The following is a 19,196-nucleotide window of genomic DNA, read 5'->3' on the forward strand; positions in this document are numbered from 1 at the left end:
GTACCATATATTGTTTCTTTCCGATGTTTTATTAAGATATGTGATGTACAATGAACTGCACATACCTAAAGTGTACAATTTGATAAGTTTTGTTTTATTATATACTACTCAAACTATAACCACAATCAAAATAAGGAACATATCCATCACACACAAAACTTCTCTTGCTCCTTTGTAGTCTATCCCTGTCTCTTCCCTCTGTGCCCCATCCCCAGGAAACCTCTGATTATTTTGTCACAATAGATTTGTTTGCATTTTCTAACACTTCTTTCTCTCAGCATCACTGTTTAGAGATTCATCCATGTTGTTGTATCAGTTGTCATTTCTTTTATTGCTAAGTAGCACCCATTATATAGATATAACACAATTTGTTTATCTGTTCCCCCGCTGATGGGCTTTTGAGTTGTTTCCGGTTTGGGGCTATTACAGATAAAGCTGCTATAAACAATCTTGTACAAGTTTTCATGTGCATGTATGTTCACATTTCTCTAGGAGTGGGACTACTGAATCAACTGGAAGGTGAAGTCTTGACTGTTTAAGAACCTGCCAAAATGTTTTCCAAAATGGTTAGTTTAAACATCTGATCAAATCTTTTGCCCATGTGATAAACTGGATTGTCTTATTATTATTGAGTTGTAAGAATTTTATGTCTATTCTAGATACAGTTACTTTGTCAGATACATGTTTTGAAAACACTTTCTCTCAATCTGTGGCTGGATCGTCTATTTTCTTACGTGTCTTTTAAGGAACAAAAATTTTTAATTTTCATGAAGTCAAATTTATTGACTTTTCTTTTATAGTTTATGCCTTTTATTTTAGTTTATGCTTTATTTAAGAAATTTTTGCTTAACCCAGCATCACTAAGATTTTCTCCTATATTTTCTTCTAGAAAATTTATAATTTTGGCTCTTATATTTAGACACTTATTATGATCCATTTTGAACTAATATTTCCATATGGTGTGAAACAACGATTAAGACCTTTTTTTGCGTATGGCTCTCCCATTTCCTATCACCATTTATTGAAAAGATGATCATTTCCTCTTTGAATTCTCTTGGCTTCTTTGTCAAAAATCATTTGTCCACAGGATAGCCACATAAAAAGAATGAAGTTGTACAGCTATCTCATACCATATACAAAAATTTACTCAAATGGATCAAAGAGCTAAACGTAAGAGCTAAACCTATAAACTCTTACAAGACTACGTAGATTTAAATCTTTGTGACCTTGGATTAGGCAATGGTTTCTCAGATTTGAATAGACATTTCTCCAAAGAAGATATACAAATGGCCAATAAACACATGAAAAAATACTCAACATAATTAACTAATAGGGAAATGCAAATTAAAACCAAATGAGATACCACTTCACATCTGCTTGGATGGCCATAATCACAAAAGACAGGTAAGTGTTGGCTAGGGTGTAGAGAAATTGGAACATTCATGCTGTTGGGAATGTAAAATAGTGCAGCTGCTTGGGATATTTTCCAAAGTCTGGCAGTTCTTCAAAAGGTTAAACATAAAGTTACCCAGCAATTTCACTCCCAAGTATATAACCAAGATAACTGAAAACGTATGTCCTCGCAAAAACTTGTAAACAAATGCTCGTAGCAGAATGATTTGTAAAAGCCCCAAAGGGGAAGCAAATGTCCATCAACTCATGAATAAATAACCAAAAGGTGGTATATCCATACAATGAAATATTACTAAGCAAGGAAAAGAAATGATACATGCTACAACATTGAAAGCATTCAACTAAGTGAAGAATCCAGTCACAAAAGACAACATATTGTATGATACCATTTATGTGAAATGTCTAGAATAGGCGAGTCCATTGAAACAGAAAGTAGATTGGTGGCTGCCTAGGGCCAGGGAAGGAGGATTCAGGAGGAAATGGGGAGTGACTGCTAATTGATACAGGGTTTCTTTTGTGGGTGACCTAAATTTTCTAAAATTAAATAGTAATGATGGGTGCGCAACTCTCTGAATATACGAAAAACCATTTAATCGTACATTTAAAATGCGTGAATTGTATTGTATGTGAATTATATCTTAATAAAACTGTTATTTTAAAAATCTATTGTCCATAAATTTGTGAGTCTACTTCTGAACTCTCTATGGTGTTCCACTGGCCTGTGACTATTCCAGTACCACGTTGTCTGGATTACTGTCTCTTTATGATAAGCTTGGAATCAAGTAGTTTTAGTCCTTCTACTTTGCTCTTCTATTTCCAAGTTGTTTTGGCTATTCTATATCCTTTGTAGTTCCATATTCATTTTAGGGTTGACTAATTTATTTCTTCAAAAGAACCTATTGAGATTTTCATTGAGATTCTCTCAAATCTACAGGTCAATTTGAGGAAAAATGACAACTGAGTCTTCCGATCCATGAACCAGTATCTCTCTCCATGTATTAAGGTAATCTTGGATTTCTGTCAGCAATGTTTCACACTTCTCAGTGTATAGTCCTGAATATCTTTTATCAAATTTATTCCTAGAAAATCCATGTTTACGTTATTGAAAATGGTACTTTAAATTTCAGCTTGACCATTTATTGCTAGACATAGAAATGTAACTAATTTTTGCATATTGACCTCATATCTGCAGTCTTGCTATACTCACGTAAAAGTTCTAGTAGCTTTTATTTGTAGATTCCTCAGGGTTTTCTTAGACAATTATGCACTTGAAAATAAAGACAGTTTTACTTCTTTTCCAATCTGCATGTTTGATTTTTTTCTTTTGCCTTACGGTACTGTCTAGGACCTCCAATAGAAGTGGTAGGTAAACATTGTTGCTTCATTCCAGATCTTAGGGTAAAAGCATTCAGTCGTGCATCCTGAAATATAATGTCAACTGTAGGGCTTTTGTAGATACTCTTTATCAGGTGGAAAGAATTCCCTTTTATTCCTTGTTTGCTGAGAGTTATTGTACTGAATGAATCTTTGTGCATCGAATGTTTTTATATATATATTAAAATGATTATTTTTTCTTTAGTTTGTTAATATGGTAAACTATATTAATTGACTTTAACATTAAGTCAACTTTGCATTCCTGGGTTAAACCCCACTTGGTCATGATATATTTTGTTTTTTCACTCAATTCATGATAAGTTGTTTGTTCAAAAATTGTGAAGAATTTTTCCATCTATTTTCATGAGGGATATTGGTTTATAGTTCTTTTTTCTTGTAATGTCTTTATCTGGTTTTGGTATCAGGATAATGTTGGCTTCATAAAGTGAGTTGGACGGTATTCCTTCCTCTTTAAAAGTCTGGAAGATTTTGCGTAGAACTGGTATACTCCCTCCTGGGATGTTTGGAAGAAGGTGGGGGGGAATAGGGAAGTGCTTGTCAAAGGGTACAAACTTGTAGTTATAAGACAAATAACCTTTGGGTCCTATTGTACAGCATAGTGATTATAGTTAATAATACTGTATTGTATACTTGAAGTTTTTTAAGAGAGTAGTTTTGTTTGAGGAAGATTAGCTCTGAGCTAGCATCTGCCACCAATCTTCCTCTTTTTGCTGAGGAAGATTGGCCCTTAGCTAACATATGTGCCCATCTTCCTCTACCTTACATGTGGGACGCCTGCCACAGCATGGCTTGATAAGTGGTTCCCATGTCCGTGCCCAGGATCCGAACCGGTGAACCCTGGGCCGCTAAAGCAGATCACGCAAACTTAACTGCTATGCCACTGGGCCAGCCCCAAGACAGCAGATCTGAAGTGTTCTCACCACACACAACAAAAAAGTAACTATGATGGATGTGTTAGTTAACTTGACTGTAATAATCATTTCACAATGTATATGTATATCAACTGTTTGCATTGTACACCTTAAGTACATGCAATTTTTATTGTCAATTATACTTCTGTAAAGTTTGAAAAAAAATGTTTAGTAGAATTCACCCATAAAGTCATCTAGGCCTGAAGTGGAAATCAATTTCCTTAGTAGGCATAAAGCTAGTTATGTTCTTTATATCTTTTTATTAAGGGTAAAAAAAACAGCTTTATTGAGATATAATTTACATACCATACCACTCACCCATTACAAGTGTACAATTCAGTGGGTTTTGATATATTACATTATTGATCTTTTAAAATTGTGGTAAAATATATTCAACATAAAATTTGTCATTTTAACCATTTTTAAGTGTACAATTCAGTAGCACTAATTCCATTCAAAATGTTGTGCAGCCTTCACCACTATTTTCAAAACTTTTTCATCACCGCCAACAGAAAGTCTGTAATTGTTAAGCAATAAGTCTCCACCCTACCCTCTCTCTAACCCCTGGTTATGTCTACTCTACTTTCTATTTCTATGAATTTGCCTATTCTAGATACTTCATATAAGTGGATTCATACAGTATTTGTCCATTTGCATGGCTTATTTCATTTAGCATAATGTTTTCAGTGTTCATCCATGCTGTGTCATGTATCAGATCTTTATTCCTTTTTATCATTGAATAATATACCTTTGTACATATGCACTACATTTTGCTTATCCTTTCATCTGTGGATGGACACTTGGATTGTTTTCACCTTTTGGTTTTAGTGAATAATGCTTCAGTGAACATTGACATAAAAATATCTGTTTGAGTCCCTGCTTTGAACTCCTTTGGATATATACTTTCAGCTTTCAACATCTGACCATGATGCGTCTTGGTGTAGCCCTCCTTTCATTTATCCGACTTCGAGTTTGTTGAGCTTCAGGGATATATATTGTTTTTATCATATTTGGGAAGTTTTCGATCACTACATAGTCAATATTTTTCTGCTCTTTTCTCTCTCTCCTCTCCTTCTGTTACTTCCATTACACATAGGTTGGTGTGCCTAATGGTGTTCCACAATTCTCTAAGGCTCTGTTCATTTTTCCTCATTCTTTTTTCTCTCTGCTCCTCAGATTGCATAATCTCCATCAGTCTGTGTTTAAGTTTTCTGGTTTGTCCATCTTTCGGTTCAGATTTATTGTTGGGCTCCTTTAGTGAGTGATTGTCCAGCCACACCCTTGATGTTCTCTCCAGAACAGATTTTCTCATTTTTTTGTAATGTAGATAGGTTGAGAACTTTCAAATCTTCAGTTTTGGTTTCTTTTTCTAACTTGCACCTCAAAACTCTTCCAGCCTCCACCCATTCCCCAGTTCTAAAGCCACTTCCACAATTTTAAGTATCTGTTACAGCAGCACCCTACATCCTGGTACCAAAATCTGTATTAGTTTGCTAGGGCTGCCTTAACAAATTACCACAGACTGGGGGGCTTAAACTACAGAAATTAATTTTTTCACAGTTCTGGAGGTGAGGAGTCCAAGATCAAGTTGTGGGCAGAGCTGTTTCTTCTGAGGCCTCTCTCCTTGTTTTGTAGGTTACTGTCTTCTCCCTGTGTCTTCACGAGGTCTTGCCTTTAGACGAGTCTTTGTCCAAATTTCTTCTTCTTGTTTGGACGCCAGTCATCTTGGATTAGAGCCCATCCTAATGACCTCATTTTAGCTTAATTACCTCATTAAAGACCTTTTCTCCAAATACAATCACATTATGAGGTACTGGGAGTTAGGACTTCAACATACGAATTTTTCAGGAACACAGTTCAGCCCGTGACATACTTCCTGGTATGGAACCTGCATCCTGTCAGCAAGCTGGGGTGTGGGTGCTCAGGGCCCGGTGTTTTCAACCTGCTCCTACCTGTGGTAGAGTTCCACCTTCCAAGTAGGGGCTACTTGGGGTAACAGAGCCCCAGTCCTCTTGGCTACATTTGCCTGGAATAGAACTTCTGCAACATGAAGCTGAGAACGTTAGAGACTGCAGCAGCCTGCTCTCCCAGGGAGAAACTCTCACCCTAGACTGCGAGCTAAGAGGAGAGAGAGGGTCTCATTTTCTTGTAAAGCTAGATCACTCCGACTTGTAGGAGGGGTGGAGGTAGGAGTGGGACATGGCTCAAATGGCACAGACTTGCTGTTTTTACCCAGATTTACTAGATTTTCCTGAATAAATGTTTTTTAATTTGCTGTATGCCATTAGGACAATTTCCAGAAAATTTAAATTTAAAAATAATAATGATTTTTACCATTTTTCTTTTTTTGAGGAAGATTAGCCCTGAGCTAACATCTGCTGCCAGTCCTCCTCTTTTTTTGCTGAGGAAGACTGGCCCTGAGCTAACATCTGTGCCCATCTTGCTCTACTTTATATGTGGGATGCCTACCACAGCATGGCTTGCCAAGTGGTGCCATGTCCACACCCAGGATCCGAAGCGGCGAACCCCGGGCCGCCAAAGTGCAATGTGCGAACTTAACCACTGTGCCACAGGCTGGCTCCAATTTTGATCATTTAAATGATCGTTTCATGGGGAAATGTTCTGCCGAGCTCCTTATACCACCATTCTGGAAGTCCTGTCTCTATTACTTCTTGAGTCAACTTGGCTAGTTTGTGTCTTTCAAGGAATTTGTCTATTCAATCTAAGTCATTAGTTTGTTGGCGTAAAATTGTCTACTCTATTCCCGTATCACTTTTAATGTTTGAAGGTTCTGTAGTGATGTCTTCTCTCTCTTTCCTGATATTATTTATTTGTGTGTTTTCTCTTTTTTATCCTTATAGGACTTGCTTGAGATTTGTCAATTTATTGATCTCAGACAAATCGTTTTTGGTTTAATTGGTTTTCTCTCCTTTTTGGTTGTTTTTTATTTTTATTGATTTCTTTTATTTACTTTTTTCCTACTTATTTGGGTTTATTTTGGTCTTCTTTTTCTGGCTTCTTAAGCTTTAACCATAGTTTTGAGAATTTTCTTCTCTTCTAATATGAGTTTTTAATGCTATAAATTTTCCTCTAAGAACTGCCTGGCTATACCCCACAAATTTTGATATGTCATGCTTTCATTTCCATTCTATTCAAAATATTTTAAAATTTCTTCTGGGATTTGTTCTTTGATGCATGAGGTATTTAGAAATACGTTTAGATTCCATATATATGCGGATTTTTCAGTTATCTTTTTTTTTTTTTAAGATTTTATTTTTTTCCTTTTTCTCCCCAAAGCCCCCTGGTACATAGTTGTATATTCTTCGTTGTGGGTCCTTCTAGTTGTGGCGTGTGGGACGCTGCCTCAGCGTGGTTTGATGAGCAGTGCCATGTCCGCGCCCAGGATTCAAACCAACGAAACACTGGGCCGCCTGCAGCGGAGCGCGCGATGTTAACCACTTGGCCACGGGGCCAGCCCCTCAGTTCTCTTTCAAATACTGTTTTCTCTGAGTTTGAAAATTTTTGTAATTGAGGTCACATTGGTTTTTAATATTGTGTAAATTTCAGGTGTACATCATTATATTTCAGCTTCTGTATAAGTTACATCATGTCCACCACCAAAAGTCTAGTTTCCATCTGTCACCATATATATGTGCCCCTTTACCCCTTTTGGCCTTCCCCCACCCTCTTCTCCTTTGGTAACCACCAATCTGTTCTCTGTTTCTGTGTGTGTGTTTGTTTGTTTATATTCCACATGAGTGAAATCATACAGTATTTGTCCTTCTCTGTCTAACATTTCACTTAGCATAATACCCTCAAGGTCCATCCATGTTGTCGCAAATGGCACAATTCCGTCTTTTTTATGGCTGGGTAGGATTCCATTGTGTACATATACCACATCTTTATCCATCATCTGTTGATGGGCACTTAGGTTGCTTCCCGGTTGTGGCTATTGTGAATAATGCTGCAATGAACATAGGGGTACATGTATCTTTTCAAATTAGTGTTTTCGTCTTCTTTGGATGTCTACCCCGAAGTGGAATAGCTGGATTGTATGGTAGTTCTATTCTTAATATTTTGAGAAATCCCCATACTGTTTTCCGTAGCGGCTGTAGCAGTTTGCATTCCCACGAGCAGTATATGAGGCTCCCCTTTTCTCCACATCCTCTGCAACTCTTGTTATTTCGTGTCATTTTAGTAATAGCCATTCCGATGGATGTCAGGTGATATCTCATTGTAGCTTTGGTTTGCATTTCTCTAATTATCAGTGATGTTGAACATCTTTTCTTTTCTTTCCGTTTTGGAGAAGATTAGCCCTGAGCTAACTTCTGCTGCCAATCCTCCTTTTTTTGCTGAGGAAGACTGGCCCTGAGCTAACATCCGTGCCCATCTTCCTCTATTTTATGTGGGATGCCTGCCACAGCCTGGCTTGAGAAGCATTGTGTAGGTCTGCCCCCGGGATCTGAACTGGAGACCCCAGGTTGCCAAAGTGGAAGGTGTGAACTTAACCGCTGTGCCAACGGGCCGTCCCCTGAACATCTTTTCATGTGCCTGTTGGCCATCTGTAAATCTTCTTTGGAAAAATGTTCATATCCTCTGCCCATTTTTTGATTGGATTGTTTGTTTTGTTGTTGTTGAGTTGTGTGAGTTCTTTATATATTTTGGAAATTAACCCCTTATTGGATATATGACTTGCAAATACTTTGTCCTAGTTGGTGGGTTGTCTTTTCATTTTGTTGATGGGGAAGACTTTTAGTTTGATGTAGTCCTGTTTGTTAATTTTTTTCTTTGTTTCCAGTGCCTGAGGAGACATGGTATTCAAAAAGATACTGCTAAGACTAATGTTGAAGAGCATACTGCCTATGTTTTCAGCTAGGAGTATTATGGTTTCATGTCTTACAATCATCTCTTTAATCCATTTTGAGTTGATTTTTGTGTATGGTGTAAGATAATAGTCTACTTTCATTCTTTTGCCTGTGGCTGTCCAGTTTTCCCAACACCATTTATTGAAGAGACTTTCCTTTCTCTATTGTCTGTACCTAGCTCCTTTGTCGAAAATTAGCTGTCCGTAAATGTGTGGTTTTATTTCTGGACTCTCAGTTCTGTTCCATCGAGCTGTGTGTGTGTTTTGTACCAGTACCATGCTGTTGTGATTACTGTAGTTTTGTAGTATGTTTTGAATTCAGAGATTGTGATACCTCCAGCTTTGTTGGTTTTTCTCGAGATTGCTTTGGCTTGTTATTAGTTTCTAATGTAATACCATTGTGGCCAGAAAGCATAGTTTTTATTATTTGAATTCTTTTACATTTATTGAGACTTTCTTTACGGCCAATCTTACCGTCTATCTTGGTCAGTGATCCAGTTGTATTTGGGAAAATGTTAGGTAGAATGTTGGTTGATAGAGTTATTCAAGTCTTCCTTTACTGATTTTTCTGTCTACTTCATTTGTCATTTATTGAGAGAAGGGTATTGACATCTCTAATAGTGGCTATAATTGTGGATTGGTGCAGTTCTTTTAATTTTATCATTTTCTGTTTTATGTATCTTGAAGTTCTGTCATTAGGTGAATATGTATTTAGTGTTGTTCTTCTTTTCCATACAATTTGACAGTCTCTACCTTTTCGTGACAGTCTCTATCTTTTCATGTTTCAAAAATCTCTACCTTTTGATTTTTTTTTTACAGCATTCACAGTTAAAATGATTACTGGTTGTTGTGATTAAAGTGGTCAAATGCACCATTGTGCTATTTATTCATTCTCTTTCTTATTTGTGATCTCTTTGTATTTTTTTTCTACCTTCTTTTAGAAGGCAGAAAATTTTACATTTTCTAATTCCATTTAATCTCCTTTATTCACTTGTTAGGAATAAGTCAATATTCTTTTCATATTATCTGTACTCTTTGTTTTCTTTATTTTATAAGTTGTTTTAGGGTTTATATTAGACATCTTTCACTTATTACGCTCTACCTTCTGATCATATTATTATCCTTCATGTATAGTATAAGCTCATTACAATAGTTTACTTTGATTTCACCTTTCCTAGATTTTAGGTTATTGTGGATATACATTTTATTTCTACATATATTAGTAACCCCACATGCATTGTTACATTTTTGTTTTAACCAGTCAGTAATGTTTTAAAGATATTTAAAAATTAGGGAAAAGTGTATTTTGTATTTACTCACAAACTTTCCGTTTCTAGTGCTCTTTATTTCCTTGTGTATATCCAGATTTATAGTTGGTATCATTTTTCTTCTGTCTGGAGGATTTTCTTTAATATTTATTATAATGCTGGGCTGCTGGTGATGAATTTTAGCTTTGATATGTCTGAAATAGTATTTATTTCATTTTCATTTCTGAAATGTATGTTTACTGTATATAGAATTCTGGGCAACCATTATTTTTCTTTCAGCTCTTTAAAGGTGTTGCTCCGTTGTCTTCTGGCTTTCATTCAATCCAGTGAGAAGTCTGCTGTAATTCTCATTTTTCTTCTGTACACGTGTCTTTTTTTGGGCTGCTTTTAAGTTTTTTCCTTATCACTGATTTTAAGCAGTACGATTATGATGTGCATTGGTGTAGTTTTCTTTGTTTCTTCTGCTTGGGGTTCATTGAGCTTCTTGGAAATATGAGTTTATGGTTTTCATTAAATTTGGAAAAATTTCATCTGTAAGTCCTTCAAAATTTTTTGTCCTATCCCTCTCCTCCTTTTTGGGAGTGCAGTTATATCTATATTAGGGCACATGATGTTTTTCTATAGCTCACTGATATTTGTTTTTTTCCAATCTTTCCTCTCTCTCATTTTAGATGATTTCTGTTGTCTTTAAGTTCATTAATCTTCTTCTACAGTGTCTAACCTGTTGATAATTTTAACCATACTATTTTTCTTCTCAGACATTGTATTTTCACTTGTAGATGTTTATTTGTGGTTTGTTTTGTTTGTTTCCTTTTAGATTAACAAAGGTTCTTTTACCATGCTAAAAATATAAAATATACCATCTTAACCATTTATAAGTGTAGCACAATTCAGTAGTGTTAAGTAAATTCATATTGCTGAGGAATAGATTTCTTTTACATCTTCCATATCTCCTTAAAATGCTCATCTTTCATCCTTTTTGAACATATGAACTATATTTATACTAAGTGTTTAAACGTTCTTGCCAACTATTTCTGTCATCTCTGGGTCTGTTCATATTGATTGATTTTTCTTTTTATTTTAGGTCTTATTTTCCTGTCTTGCATATCTGGTAATTTTTTTTTGTCAAGTGCCACATATTGTGAATTTTATTTTCTTAGTTGTTGGAGTTTCTGTATTTTTTTTCTAAAATATTTTCAGGCTTTGTTTTGAGATTCAGTTAAGCCATTTGTAATCAACTCTGCCATTTTGAGGCTTGCTGTCTTGCTTTCTTAGGTGGGTCCAGTACAACTTTTAGTATAGGACTAATTTGGTCCCAACACTGATGTGATACCCTTTTGAGAATGTCCTTGTATTAGGAGGTTCTTTTTATTTGGCTAGTGGGAATATAGAGTATTACCAGCCCTGTGTGAGTTCTGGGATGGCTAGCTTGAATCTTTCTCATGGTCTTTCACTGGCCTTGAGTAGTTTCCTCACACACCTGCATTGATCAGTACTCATTTGGAGCTCTTCCTGTGCAGATCTGTCTTCTCTCATACTTCATCCCATAAATGCTCATAAGATTTCCTTGTATGAACTCTGTATCTTTAGCTCCTGGAACCAGCAGGCTCCGTTTGGGTACTTCCTGCCTGCACACAGCCTAAAAATTCTCTCCAGGCTGTAAGCTGGGGCAATAATATGGCTCACATCTTTTGTTTCATTTCTCTCAGAGATCATTATCTTTCACTGACTGTTGTCTAATATCTGGACACCACTGTATGTTTTGTCCGGTTTCTTAGTTGTGTGTGGTGGGAGGATAAGTCTTGTTGTTTTCTTTTTAATCCAGTTGTTTTCCCCCGTCATTGCTAGAACCCCAAATCTCAAAAATACTGCATCTTGATAGCAGATACATACAGATGTAGTAAAACTACAAAGAAAAGCACAAGAAGGATAAATTCTCAATTCAGAATAGTGGTTACTTCTGGGGAAGCTGGGAGAAAGAGGAATGTGATTAGGTATAAAAAGAGACCTATAGGGGGCCAGCCCCATGGCCGAGTGGTTAAGGTCATGCTCTCCACTTCCACGGCCTGGGGTTCGCTGGTTCGGATCCGGGGCATAGACCTACACACCGCTCATCAAGCCATGCTGTGGCAGCCTCCCACATAGAAGAACTAGAATGACTTATAACTAGGATATAGAACTATGCACTGGGGCTTTGGGGAGAAAAAAAAGAGGAAGGTTGGCAACAGATGTTAGCTCAGGGCCAATCTTCCTCACCAAAAAGCGTGCAAAAACAAGACCTATGACTATTTTTATAATATTTTATTTCATAAGCAGGGTATTGGGCACATAGGTATTTGGCTTAGTGTTAGTCACATTTAATATCAGTCCTGAAATATTTCGCAATTGAAAGATTTCAAACAGAACAAAGGATTAAGTTTTTTAAAAAGACAAACTGGAAATACTAGAAGAAAAAGCAGGTATGTCTTAGTGGTGTCTATAACCTTGATTGAACCTTTTACTCCCTCTACAAATGGATGTATAATATGTAAGAAATAGTCTTCAAATTAATATTATCAATCATTCATAAAAAACATTGAGCCGGTCTTGTGCCCATTTCTTTGATTTTTGCTCTGAGAAGTTGATATGGAGAATATATGTATTTCCAGACTGTTCTTGACTTTTAGAAAAGTTTAAGGCAACTTGACTGAAGTGAGCCAACTAGAATCCTGAGTAGGGAGAATGAGGTCACATTCTGTGGATTCATTCTTCCAGGTCTGCAAAACAGTAAGAAACCATTTCCTCAGTATTAGAGGGATCAGATAGCGGCAAGACTCACCAAACTGTCTTCTATTTCTACCATATGCCTCCCAGAGGAACCAGAACTAGCAATTCTAATGGCCTTGCACAGTTGTAGGAGAACTCCTGCCACTACCACGCATGTATCTATGACTTTCCCTCCTTTATATTTTCCCCTGTGAACATGAAGGACTATAGTAGTAGTTAATTATGTTTTCCGAATATTTCTGATTCTCTGCCTTCCAGGACATGGTAGGACTGCAATTCCCAGAGTCTTGGTTTGGGTGGGGTCATGTGAATAGTTCTGGTTAATAAAGTATAGGTGGAAGAAATCTGTGTCACTTACAGACTAGAGCTTTTCATTGCTGGTGTGAGGCCCTTCAGAATCTTACTTCCTTTTGTCACAGCAACCTGCAAGTTTCAGTTTGGTGGCTGCTCTCTCAGCCTGGGTCCTGGAATTAGATAAAAACTAGAGTTCCCAGATGATCCTTGATGAGATTATGATATAATCAAGAAATAAACCTTTGCTGAGAAAGTGCTAAAAATTCCTTTGTATCATTCAGTTCAAATGTCCCTTCAGAGAGGCAGTCCTTGACCACGCAGTCTAAAACCCACCACAAATATCAGTTGCTGTCTAACACAATCCCCTGTTTAATTGTCTTCATAGTACTCTTTACTTTCAGAAATGGTTTTATCTATCTGCACTTCTTTATTCTATTCCCCACCCCCTGCCCAAAAAAGCCCCCAGAATACTCCATGAGAATAGAAGACTTGCCTGTTTGATTCACTGCAGTATTCCCAGCACTTTGAGGATAGAGAGACATGAAAGAATCAGATTAGCCTAATTCTTATAGGCCATGGTAAGTGCAGTGTGAAGTCACTGAAGGGTAATGAGACTCTGACTACTTTTGGAGAATGGACTGGAAGCGGGCAACAGTGGAAGTGAAAGTAGATCAGTCAGTAAACTCTAGCATTGTTCTAGGCAAGATAAAGGGGGGTTGAACAAGTATGGTGTTTGTAGATCAAAAAGATAGGTCTTGTTTATGTGGGAATTAGGGAAGAGAAGCATCAAGAAGACTCTTAGGTTGCTGGCTTTAGTAACTAGATAAATGGAGGTGCCATTTAATGAGATGGGGAATATAAGGGAAGAGCACTTTGGGGGGACTGTGGCAGAGAGTTGGATATCTAGAATTTCCTTTTGACTATGTTATGAAGACATCCTAGTCAAGATATCAATTAAACAGCTAGGTACTGTCCATGAAAATAATCCATAACCAATCTATAAACGAAAATTTGGGTGAATTTGTTCTGAGCTGAAATCTGAGGACCATGGCCCGGGGCCTTTCTTCCCACAGGAAGAAAAGGCACCAAAGAAGTGAGGTGTACAGAGTGGTTATATATCCACAAGCAGGACGTTTCACATATGATTGAAATGTCCCTCCCACAATAGTCACAAGATTGCCCTGTCAGCACAGCACTTGATGGACACAGCAGGTAGTAGGTCTGCTATCTCAGAGGGCGTAGCAGGAGGCAAGTCTGTTGTCTTGAGCTGGGCAGTCACAGGTGAGCACAGCAATCAGTTTCTAGCCTAAGGAAAGACACTTAAGCCTTAAGGAGATGCCAACTTTGGGAGAGGGAGGGAAGTTGCACCTTTATCTCAAGGGCCTTTGTTCTTGCCATAGGGAATATCTAAAGCAGATATACAATGCATGCTCAACAGCCACGGTCAGGCCCTTTTGGAAAGACAAGGTCAGGCCGAATTAGGTTTACACCAAATGGCTTCCTCATATTCTCCAATATATCCTATTGCTTGCCATTTTTATTTGTCAATACAAACAAGTTGAACTCAGATTTGGGATGCAGATATAAACCTGAGAATTTATAAACCATTTAAGATCACCTGTGTTGGGGAAGTGGGAGAATTCCCCCCCCCCCTTTTTTTTTAAGGTTCTTATGGCTGGTCAAATAATTTAAAAGGCAGGTTAGCAGGAGAAAAATCAAACAAAGTTTAATAGCATGTATACATGGGAGAAACTCAGGAGAAACAGTAACTCAGTCATCTGGCTGAGGCTGCCTGTTTAAATTTCTTCAGCTACAGACAAGGAGGATGTTGGGGGTAGTGATTTGGAGCTTCAAAGGGGAGGAAGGCAACTCCTGGAAATGGAAAAGCAAATGTTTGGTAAATAGAACTTTGATAAGAATGGGCTTAGCAAGGATCCTCCCAGTCTACCAGATACCCAGAGTTATCTAAGGTGATGGCTTGTCCTGGGGACTGGCCTTTATTTTAAATTTCTTTTAGGCAGTTGGGGAGAAGGTGGAATGTTCTTCCTGAGTCTTCTGAGCCTTTATTTTCTTCAGCTTGAAATAATCCACATACCAGAGTGGTGCATCTTGTGGTGGGCCAGTGGCGGGGGGGGGGGGGGGGGTCATGCCCTGAACCCCATCACCTGCATAGGAAAAATAGATTTCAACATTTAGGGGTTAGATAGTATAAGAGGAGCCACTAAAAGTGAGAGAAGCATGGGCTATCCAGAAACCCAACAAGAAAAGTATTTCAAGGAGCAAGTGCTCAACTGCTTTGAATGCTGCTAAGAACTCATTTAAGAGAACAGAGAATTTATATTTTTTTCAGCTTTATTGAGGTACAATTAACATTAAAAAATTGTACATATTTAATGTATACATTGTGATGAAGTTGGACAATATGCTTACACCCATGATACCATCACCACAATCCTGGTAATAAATATATCCATCACCTCCAAAAGATTTCTTACGTCCCTTTGCTTTTGTGTGTGTGTGTGGGAAGAACATTTAACATAAGACTTATCCTCTTAAGTTTATAATGTTGTAGATCTCTAGAACTTATGTATCCTGCATAACTAAAACTTTATGCTGAACAACAACTCTCCATTTTCCCCACTCCCGTCCCCTGGCAACCAGCAATCTATTTTCTGTTTGTCTAAGTTTGACTATTTTAGATACCTCCTGTAGGAGAAATCATGCTATATTTGTCATTCTGTGACTGACTTGTTTCAGTCAGCATAATATCTTTTTTTTTATTGAGTTAATGATAGGTTACCATCTTGTGTGATTTCAGTTGTACATTAATGTTTGTCATTCGTGTTGTAGGTGCACCATCTCACCCTTTGTGCCCGCCCCCACCCCACCTTTCCCCTGGTAGCCACTAATCTGTTCTCTTTGTCCACATTTTTAAATTCCTCCTATGAGTGGAGTCATACAGAGATTATCCTTCTCTAACTGGCTTATTTCACTTAACGTAATTCCCTCAAGGTCCATCCATGTTGTTGCAAATGGGATGATTTTGTTCTGTTTTGCAGCTGAGTAGTATTCCATTGTATATATATATACCACAACTTCTTTATCCATTCATCTGTTGATGGGCACTTAGGTTGCTTCCATGTCTTGGCTATTGTAAATAATGCTGCAGTGAACATTGGGGTGCATAGGACTTTTGGGATTGCTGACTTCAAGCTCTTTGGATAGATACCCAGTAGTGGAATGGCTGGATCGTATGGTAGTTCTATTTTTAGTTTTTTGAGGAATCTCCATACTGTTTTCCATAGTGGCTGCAGTAGTTTGCATTCCCACCAGCAGTGTATGAGGGTTCCATTCTCTCCAGAACCTCTCCAACATTTGTTACTATTAGCTTTAGATATTTTTGTCATTCTAATGGGTGTAAGTTGATATCTCAGTGTAGTTTTCATTTGCATTTTCCTGATGATCAGCGATGATGAGCGTCTTTTCATGTGCCTATTAGCCATCTGTATATCATCTTTGGAGAAATGTCTGTTCATGTCTCCAGCCCATTTTTTGATCGGGTTGTTTGATTTTTTGTTGTTGAGTTGTGAGAGTTCCTTATATATTATGGATATCAAGCCTTTGTCAGATATATGACTTGCAAATATTTTTTCCCAGTTAGTGGGTTGTTTTTTTGTTTCAATCCTGTTTTATGTGCCTTGAAGAAGCTCTTTAGCCTGATGAAGTCCCATTTGTTTACTCTTTCTATTGTTTCCCTTCTCTGAGAAGACATGGTGTCCGAAAAGATCCTTTTAATACTGATGTCAAAGAGTGTACTGCCTACGTTTTCTTCTAGAAGCCTTATGGTTTCAGGTCTCACCTTTAGGTCTTTGATCCATTTTGAGTTTATTTTAGTGAATGGTGAAAAAGAATGGTCAGTTTCCATTCTTTTACATGTGGCTTTCCAGTTTTCCCAGCACCATTTTTGGAAAAGACTTTCTTTTCTCCATTGTATGCACTCAGCTCCTTTGTCGAAGATAAGCTGTCCATAGATGTGTGGTTTTATTTCTGGGTTTTCAATTCTATTCCATTGATCTGTTCACCTGTTTTTGTACCAGTACCATGCTGTTTTGATTACTGTAGCTTTGTAGTAAGTTTTGAAGTCAGGGATTGTGATGCCTCCCGTTTTGTTCTTTTTTCTCAGGATTGCTTTAGCAATTCGGGGTCTTTTGTGGCCCCATGTAAATTTTAGGATTCTTTGTTCTAATTCTGTAAAGAATGTCATTGGGATTCTGATGAGATAGCGTTGAATCTGTAGATTGCTTTAGGTAGAACGGACGTTTTAACTATGTTTATTCTTCCCATCCATGTACATGGAATGTCTTTCCATCTCCTTATGTCGTCATCCAATTCTCTCAGAAAGGCCTTGCAATTTTCATTATATAGGTCCTTCACTTCCTTGGTTAAATTTACCCCGAGGTATTTTATTCTTTTTGTTGCGATTGTGAATGGTATTCAGTTAGCATAATATCTTCCGGGTCCATCTATGCTTTTACAAATGGTAGTATTTCCTTAATTTTTAAGTTTGAATAATGTTTAATTGTGTGTATATCCCACATTTTCCTCATTTTCTTTATCCGCTTGTCTATTGATGGACATTTGAGTTGTTTCTATATCTTGACTATTGTGAATAATGCTGCAATAAATGTGGGAGTGTAGATATCTCTTCACAATCCTAATTTCAAGTCTTTGCACATATACCCAGGAGTAGAATTGCAGGATCATGTGGTAGCCTATTTTAATGTGGTTTGTTTTGGTGAGGAAGATTGACCCTGAGCTAACACACCTGTTGCCAATCTTCCTCTTTTTGCTTGAGGAAGACTGTCGCTGAGCTAACATCTGTGCTAATCTTCCTCTACTGTATGTGGGATGCTTTCACAGCGTGGCTTGACGAATGGTGCTAGGTCCATGCCCAGGATCTGAACCTCCGAACCCCAGGTCGCCAAAGTGGAGCACACGAACTTAACCACTATGCCAACGGGTTGGCCCCAATCTTCCTCTACTTTTTGTACATGGGATGCCACCACAGAGTGGCTTGATGAATGGTGTGTCGGCCCACACCTGGGATCTGAACCCATGAAACCCCAGCTGCCAAAGTGGAGCGAATGAACTTCACCACTATACTACCAGGCCAGCCTCTATTTTTAATTTCTCTTTTTTTTTGAGGAAGACTGGCCCTAAGCTAACATCTGCTGCCAATCTTCCCCTTTGTGCTTGAGGAAGAGAGGCCTTGAACTAACATCTGTGCCAATCTCCCTCTATTTTATATGTGGGTTGCTACCACAGCATGGCTTGACAAGCGGTGAATGTCTGCACCCAGGATCTGAACCTGCAAACCTGGGCTGCAGAAGCGGAGAGAGCTGAATTTAACCACTACACCACCGGGCCAGCCCCTACTTTTAATTTTTTGAGGAACCTCCATACTGTTTTCCATAGTGGCTGCACCATTTTGCATTCCCACCAACAGTGTACAAGGGTTCCAATTTCTCCACATCCTTGCCAACACTTGCCATTTTCTGTTTTTTGGTAATAGTCATCCTAACATTTGTGGGTGATATCTCAATTGTGATTTTGATTTGCATTTCTTATCAGATTTGGCAATATGGAGGTTATTCATAGGAAAACATATGAATCAAAGAGGAGGAAAAGAGAGTCCACGTAGAACTCTCAAGAAGTTTTGCTATGAAAGCAAGCAGAGAAATAAGCTCAGCGAGAGGGATTACGGGGTAAAGAAAAGTGGTGTTTTGTCTTTGTTTTTTTAAGATGAGCGATTTTACAACATTTTTTATGATGAAGAGACCATCCAGCCTGAGGAGAGATTGATGATGCAGTAAAGAGAGGGGATACGGAAAACAACTAAACCCCTAACTAGGTGGCAGACGTAGGAGTCCATATCGCAGCTGGAAAGACTGAACATTAACAGAGGAAAAGCCACTTCCTTCTCTTTACTATGATGCAGAAGATAAATGCAGTTGTAGGAAGGATTGTACATTTCGTGGTGGGATGTGGGAGAAATTCCCTATCTCGTGACTTTTTTCTGAAGTATAAAGGAAAATCATTGGCCAAGAGAGAACATACAAAATAGTCATCGCGGAGAGCGAAAAAGTAAGTTTCCTAAAACCCTGGAAAAGGATGACCGGCTTAAGGTTTGTGATCATGAATTTAAAGAAAGCTTGTCAGCCTGAAAGCCAGTTCTTTGTGGCCAGGAAAGAGGGCAATAATGAAAAGTGTTCTAGAGAGAGCAAA

General features: G+C 37.9%; 1 long non-coding RNA gene and 1 pseudogene across 1 annotated transcript; one reads left to right on the top strand and one right to left on the bottom strand.

Moving 5' to 3' along the window:
• LOC139039816 (large ribosomal subunit protein uL15m-like) overlaps positions 1-19,196 on the top strand; it is a 64,741-nt pseudogene that overhangs the window by 29,357 nt on the left and 16,188 nt on the right.
• Positions 2,898-17,834, bottom strand: LOC139039818 (uncharacterized). The gene is made up of 2 exons (XR_011493030.1): positions 12,976-17,834; positions 2,898-12,607 (listed from the first exon to the last, which is right to left on the bottom strand). It is a non-coding gene; the product is annotated as an uncharacterized lncRNA (long non-coding RNA).

The sequence above is a fragment of the Equus asinus genome, chromosome 12, assembly GCF_041296235.1.
Source record: "Equus asinus isolate D_3611 breed Donkey chromosome 12, EquAss-T2T_v2, whole genome shotgun sequence".
Lineage (NCBI taxonomy): Eukaryota > Metazoa > Chordata > Mammalia > Perissodactyla > Equidae > Equus > Equus asinus.